Source organism: Hevea brasiliensis, chromosome 12, assembly GCF_030052815.1.
Source record: "Hevea brasiliensis isolate MT/VB/25A 57/8 chromosome 12, ASM3005281v1, whole genome shotgun sequence".
Classification (NCBI taxonomy): Eukaryota; Viridiplantae; Streptophyta; class Magnoliopsida; order Malpighiales; family Euphorbiaceae; genus Hevea; species Hevea brasiliensis.
Window position 1 is genome coordinate 86,756,167 of NC_079504.1, and position 8,080 is coordinate 86,764,246.

Below are 8,080 nucleotides of genomic sequence, written 5' to 3' on the forward strand. Positions count from 1 at the left end.
TTTACTTCTTTTTCCATTCCACAAATTAACTTTGATTATTTCATCCCTCAGTCTTATTTTCTTCCTTGACTAGACTGTCGAGTCAAAATTTAGTACCTCTTAACATCCCTAATAAATCTGCTATACTTCAAAATTACTTTGATTTGGCCCTCTGACCATTCTAGTCAGCACTCTCTCACTGATATTCATAAAGTTTCTTTATTACATTTGCATCAACTATTCTAATTTTTACTTCCACAACTTTTTTATCTGTCGATATTCTATAGCTTATTATTATTTTTTTATTTTCACTCTCCCGTTCTCAATAGAACATCATTTTAGAAGTTTTGATTATCATCCATCACATCCTGTCTCATTCAGGGGAATAATATTTTTCTTTGTGCTTTGCTGTTATACTATTATAATACTATTTTTTGCTAGACTTTAGGTGAAGAATCCATAACAATACCAAAATAATTATAACCCCATATCCGAGATCGGATGACCTCGCCTTATCAATGTTATCTTAATTAATAACTATACCGAAATCTCTAGTCTTATAGCAATTCCTGATGTATCGTAGCTTGTGTTAGATAATTGAGTCAATGACTCTAGCTATCTTATAACTATAACCTCTCGATATTCTAACTTTAGAGTTTTAAATCCCTACGTAGGAATTTCAAACTCATTTCCAATAAGAAAACTCTATCTTGTCATAACTATACCAAAACAGATGCCGTTTGCAACTATTCTTATCTTGGTACACTATCGGGTAGTACGTAGCTTTATACAATAATCCTAAGTCAGTACTGTAATCTGCAGCTTACAATACAAATATCAAGAACATTGCATAGTTACTACGATACATCCCAATAGACCAAACTTTCCTATATCTTACTCTTCTCGAATCTACTAATATCTTAGACTTATTCTGATTACAATATCTATTGATACTTACTAACAGTAATATCTTTGTCCTCATCTAGATTAATTATATTACTGTAACTTACTTTTAGGTCTTCTTACCTTACATTAAATAGGCTCACCAATGAGCTTTATAAATTATTGTGCGCTAGCAAATATTTTTCACTGACAAACTCTTCGAAAACTAATTTCAATTACACTTATTATCATAATCCTTATCTTAAAGGACTAATCTGTAACGATCGGGCTCTCACCACTAGAGGAATTGTTCGCTTTGGCTATAGGCCTCACGATTTTGTCCCATAGGTGGAATGGAGAACTTCCCAGGAGGTCACCCATCCTAGGATTTCTCTCAAGCGAGCACGCTTAACCCTGGAGTTTTTCCAACTCTCCAGGCCATTCCACCAAAAGGCGCCTCTAGTGATTAGTTCCCCCATTTTATATATCATTACTTTTTGAGCCTAAGACCATCTCCGTGCTTTGCCGATGTGGGATTTGCCTAAGGGACCTTTCTCCCCCCCTTTTAGGACTCAGCGTCCTCGCTGAGGTTTGCCCCACCATCGCCTAAGAGGACACGCGAGTGGCTCTGATACCAATTGTAATGATCGGGCTCCCACCACTAGAGGAATTGTTTACTTTGGCCATAGGCCTCACGGTTTTGTCCCATAAGTTAAATGGAGAACTTTCCAGGAGGTCACCCATCCTAGGATTTCTCTCAAGCGAGCATGCTTAACCCTGGAGTTCTTCCAACTCTCTAGGCCATTCCACCAAAAGGCGCCTCTAGTGATTAGTTCCCCCATTTTATATATCATTACTTTTTGAGCTCAAGACCATCTCCGTGCTTTGCCGATGTGGGATTTGCCTAAGGGACCTTTTACTAAAACATGTCACACATTACCCCTCTATAAAGCATAACATGATCCCGTAGAATACCTAATGAACTACCGAACTTCAGCTACCGATAACTCATTAAGTACCTTACAAGGGATTTTAAAATAATTTTCTTACTTTTATAAGTGGTGAGCATTTTCTAATAGGTATTAAAATCATTTATTCGAAGATTTAAAACTAGTAAAAATTTTCATTCCATTTTATTTTTCCGCAAATTTTATAAAAATTTTGGCAGAGTGCCGTCTGTATTTTGAGAAAACAGTTCTTCAAATACCTATAAAAAGCACTTCCAAAGATTTATTTTAACAACTTCATCAATTTCACAACCATTCCAACCAATTTCAATATCATTTCTCAATTTTCAACATTCAATAATCATCAAAATACTACCAATTAATTTCATTCAAATTAAAATAAAATATTTCCATTCATATTTCTTTAAAGATAAAATAATTTATATACAACATTCCAAAAATTTACATTAAGAGAAATCCAAACTAAAACTTATCACAAGCTTTATACAACTTTATACCACTTTATACAACTGCTCATAACCAATTTTACATGTCCATAGAGTTACATACATTTACCTACATCAAAATAATTTTTACAATCAGGGTATAAAATATACCCGATAGACTTCAAGGCAGCTAGCTCCTCAATCCTTAGCAGCTTACTCTGCTGCTCCTCTAGTCTCTATATCTGCATGACAAGAATAATCATCACGAGTACTAGGACTCAGTGGTACACAACATACTAAAATAATCTTTATGCGGAATTTAAATCATATTTATTCAAAAATTAAACTGAACATGAAATATAAATTTAAAACATGATTTATAAGATTTTAATCCAAACAATTTCATTACAAAAGTCTCAAAACAAATTTCATAAAAACATACAGTTATATCATGCCATTCGAAACAAATATAATCTCAATAGCCAGAGGCTAAGGAGAAGTCACATCAAAGGCTAGCTAGCTCAAATATATGGGAACCCATTCTTTTTCTTCTTCAACTGGTACACACCTCAACACTTCAGCCAGAGAAGGAATCAAAATTCAAAACTGATTTCCCCCACTAGTCGTGCTAGTGAGGTGTTCGAATTTATGGTCATGACACTGTGGTTTCAAAACTGATCTTAACAATTTACTAAACATTTATTGCCATTTCAAACATACACAAATAAACTTTCAACAATTCAAAGCAAAAGCATAATACACATTTCATGCACTTTGTAAATGAATTTTAAAGCATATTGATGTTGTGCACAAACCTTATACGAGTAGCCTCTTGGCCTTGACTCGATCCCTCGGGTTCTTTCCTCGTATTCTTTTCCATTGAAACACACAATTTCATAGTATTTCAGTATCATAACTCATTATAAATCTAAAAATAAATTCAAATTCATTTATACCTAACTTTAATACACTATAAACTTAGCGTTCTTTAAATATTGTATTTCGATGTTACTATTCACGATACTATTCAAGTCAATTTGTTGACTTTCTAAGGCTTAATAGGTATGGGAATTCCAACTATACTCACATACCACATTTTGATAATCAATTTTGTTGGTTTTGGTTGTTTTCTCAAAACTTAAGTCTTCTAGGTAAATTTGCAAATTTTCAGTTTTTGTGTCTTATGTTGCACTGTTCCATTGGTCATTTTGCTGTTAGAATTTAGCAAAATTTTCTTCATATAAAATGTTCCCTATTGTCTTAAATTTATTCTTCTTTTTGAATCACTCCAATTGGAGTTTTTTAGCTCAAGTTATAGCCATTTGAATCATGGCTGCCGGATTGGACTTAACCTAGATTTTCTGGGTAAATTTTGGTTCTAGCAGTTTTAGGTCACCAACTTTGGGTGGCTAAATGACTTGGTTAAGGGCATAATTTGGATTTGTGTTCTTTATGAAAGTTTTAGGTCTATACCTCATCTTTCCACTGGTAAAATTTCAGGTCATTTAGACCTGCCTAGCCCAAGTTATGGCTAAATGAATAAACACTATTCATTTGGTCATTTTTATACAAGCTAGATTGCCTAATCCAGATTTGGTCAATTTGTTCACTAGGTTTTGATCACTTTTTGGGCATGATTCCTAAATGAAAAATGTGTCATTTTGTGTCTAGTTTCGTTCCCAATTGACCTCACGCCAATGAAAAACTTAGATCTAACCTCTAATAAGAGGAGAATCTAAGCATGTGCACGTACCATGGTAATCAAAACAAAGCTAACTTCATTGTCTCCTCAACAAATGAGAGAGACGGGTAATAACCTAGTCAAACATCTATAGTGAGATATAAAACAATATCATGAATCTCTTTGTCCTTTTTGTGAGCATAAATCACAATACAATTCAATTCAATGTCAATTCCAATATCCAATAATTTTTATACTCATCACAATTCAAAATATATTTTATCACAATTTTTCTAAAATTAATTTATTCAATCCACAACAATGCTCAATAATTGTTGAAATACCATTTCACAAAGCTAAATTCATGCATACTATAACAATTTCAATAATTATTGAAATAAATCCAATACTTGATAAACATAAGACATAAGCAAAGTAACGTTATTTAATCATATAAAATATTTAGAACAAAATCAATTAAAAACTAGTTGCGCACAAACCACTTTGTCAACTAGTTTACTCCAATTTTTGATTTTTCCTCAAGATCCTTTTTCAGTCTCTTTTTTAATTGAAACACATAAATTATAGTGTTTCAGTACCATATCTCATAATTAATCCATTAATTTATTTCATGTCTACTTAATTGTAGCCTTAAATTTGCTTAAAATGGTACCCCTTGAATTTTACCTTTTGGGTCACTATTCATTGCACTATTCAAGTCAAAATATTGACTTTTTCCTATTAAATAGGTTTATTAATTCTAATTGCACTCATATACCACATTTTGGGTGTTAATTTTATTAGCATTGTTTGCCAATTCAATTTCTAAGTCTCCTAAGAGAAATTGAAATTTTTTAGTTTTGGTCCCCTGTCTTCTACTGTTTCATTGGTCTAGTTACTATAGGAATTTGGCTAAGTGTCCTTCATCAAAGTTGTTCCTTATTGTCTTAGCTTTAATTCTCTTTTTGAATCACTTCATTTGGAGTTTTGTAGTCCAAGTTATGCCTATTTTTCTAGGAATGGCTGGATTGGTTCAAACCCAGAAATTCTGGGCAATTTCTGGTTCTTGAAGTTTTGGTGACCCAAATTTGGGTGACAATTCAACTTGGTTATGGGCAGAATTTGGGTTTGTGTTCTTCATGAAAGTTGTAGTGCTATGTCATATCTTTCCAATGCCATAAAAATCAGGTCATTTAGACCATCCTAGACCAAATTATGGACAAATGAACAAATATTTTGTTCATTTGGTCATTTTTGTAGAGTGGCAGTGTGCCAATTCCGGGTTTGACCTAATTGTTCACTAACTTAGAGTCACTTTCAAGGCAGGGTTTCAACACAAATATTGTAACATTATGTGTCTAATTTCATCTCTAATTGGTCTCACACAAATTGGAGTGGCAGAATTACAGTTTTGGTCCCCTAAGTGGACCAAGGTTAGGTTGTCCAGAATTGGAGCCCTACCAATCTGAATTTGACTTAACTTCTCACCTTTCAAACACACCCCAATTGGTCCCAATTGACCTTTTTAAATCTCACTTAGGTCAAAGTACATCAATTTACCAAATTCTCAAATTTTCCCCCCCAAAACCCTAACGGTCAAGAACCCTAATTTTCCATTAATTCAATTCATGCAATTAAATTGCATACTGCACATTTCTACACTCATTCAAGCATGTTTACATAATTAATTTCATCAAAATCACTCAAATTTCCCTTCTCCCAAACATGGCCGAAATTCAAGGGGTCCCTTATGTGCATGATTTTCATGATTCTTAGCATAAATTCATCAATTTCTTACTTGATTCAAGTATCTAAATCATAAAGATAGAAAGAATTTGAAGGAAAATCAGTAACATTTCTATAGCTTTTCAATCTTCAATTTCTTCAACTTTTTCTTCTTTATTTCTCCTTCAATCTTCTTTCTAAGGTTTGATTATAATTTTTCTTCAAGGAAATTGAAGGATTTAGGGTGAAAATTAGGGTTTAGTGATACATTTGAATTGTATAGATGTTTTTAAGCACATTTTTATTCTAAATCATAGCATTTAGGCAAGTATTTTCATGTATAGTAGTTGATTTCATTAGTTTTCATAAATTCTATTGCCAAACCCTTAATTCCATGTTTTCTGCATTATTTCAGGTGTTTTGGTGAAGCCCCAAAGGATGGATGTGCAAAGGAAAGCTTGGAGAGGTAAAAAGACAAAGAATTGCTGCTGATACAAATTACACGGGTCATGTAAACCAAGCCCCAGACCTGTGTAACTCCTTGCCAGAAGAAAGTCAAGAGAATTGATGAGAAACACAAGTACAAGGGTCGTGTAAGTAGACCCGTGTAATCTGCAGGGACCAGTGTAAGTCTCTGCCGGGCACAAGCTTGAAGAACCCAATGGAACAACGACACGCCCGCGGTGATCGTGCCCGTGTAGTCGGCATGCACTGCAACTTTCTATGCCAAAACAAGACCACGTGATTCTCCTCCAGCAAGTTACACGGCCTTACTCTGCGGGACCCATGTAGTGACACACGAGCCGTGTACTATAATGCAGCCTGTTTTATGACTCGAATTCCCCTCCTATTTTCTGATTCGAATGAGACTCCTAAAGCCTTTTGGACTCAAAATGACCTAACCCTAGAGCAACCAATATAAATAGAGAAGAAAACACCAGGAAGAGAGGTCGGCCACTGTCATCGGGAATGCTGCTGAAGGTTGTTGTTGTCGTGCTCTACATCAGTACCAAAAGAAGTCTTTCAGCTGAAGCTCCACAAGATCAAAGCTGAAACTCTCTTTGGTTCCTTCGTTTCATCTCCTTAGATAGAATTTTATTACTTTATTTCTTTTGCATAACTCTCTTCTTATTGTTTTTACTTTTTATCATGACATTTGCTGAACTCACCATGAGTGAGTAGTTTTCTTATTCTAGATTTGGGAGAGTAGCTCTTGTAATTATTATTATGGATGAACATTGAGTTTTATTTATTGGATTCGAGATTCGTTTCTTGATTTAATTTCTTGTGATCATAATGCATGCTATGTGTTGGTACCCACTTAGTTATGATTGTAGATGTTAATTGAAGGACTGAAAGGTGAAGATTAACATTAGAAAATCGAGATCTTAAACCTAGGAATTCTGACCTAGACATAGGCTGATACCTTTGTGGAACATAAAAATTGGTCAAAGGTCTTAAAGGATTTTAATTGATTTGATCACCACGAAAGTAGGGTTCGAGTTAATTAAAATACACCCTAGATGCCTTGACAGAGGATCTAGGATAGCTTAGGACTGATTTCCATTAAGGAAAACGATCCTCAATTAAATAAATAAACGAGATAACATCCCTAGTATGATTCAAGTGTGAAATTTTAATTCCAGAATTGCTTCAAATATATCATTTCATTTTAAGAGCACGGTCAAGAAGATCCCGAAATCCCAACCATGGTCGATAATAATGACAGACCAAGACTCTTGAGAGATTACAAAGCTCCATCTGTTCAAGGATTTTAGCCCAGTGTCACTAGACCCATAGTGGAAGCCAAAAACTTTGAATTAAAACCAGCATGGCTCCAAATGATTCAACAAACCCAGTTTGTAGGTTCACCAACAAAAGACCCACACTATCACCTCCAGTGCTTTCTTGCCTTATGTGATACATTCAAGATGAATAGAGTGTCTGATCAAGCAATAAGACTCAGAGCATTCTCATTCTCCCTTCAGGACAGAGCAAGGAAGTGGTTACTTTCTCAACCAACTGGAACATTCACTACCTGGGAAAACCTCTCTCAAGCTTTTCTAGCAAGGCATTTCCCACCTGCAAAGACCGCAAAGCTAAGGCTAGAGCTCAGTACCTTCAGACAAAAGGAAGGAGAATCACTCTATGATGCATGGGAAAGATATAAAGACCTGCAGAGAGAATGTCCACACCATGGCATAGAAGATTGGCTATTAGTGCAAAATTTCTATAATGGATTACTAGCCTCTACAAAGAGCACAGTTGATTCAGCTGCAGAGGGTGATCTAATGGAGAAAATAGTGCCACAAGCACTTGAACTTCTAAAAAGGGTTTGTATACCATAATTATGAGTGGTCAAATGAAAGAGGAAATGCAAGAAGAACTAAAGGGGTTCTGGAAGTAGATGCCCTAAGCAT

At 34.8% G+C, this 8,080-nt stretch overlaps 1 non-coding gene across 1 annotated transcript; it reads right to left on the reverse strand.

Moving 5' to 3' along the window:
- Nucleotides 1-7,756: 7,756 nt before the first annotated feature.
- LOC131171531 (small nucleolar RNA R71) lies at nucleotides 7,757-7,863 on the reverse strand. Its single transcript, XR_009142191.1, has one exon. It is a non-coding gene; the product is annotated as a small nucleolar RNA R71 (small nucleolar RNA).
- Between the last annotated feature and the right edge of the window lie 217 nt (nucleotides 7,864-8,080).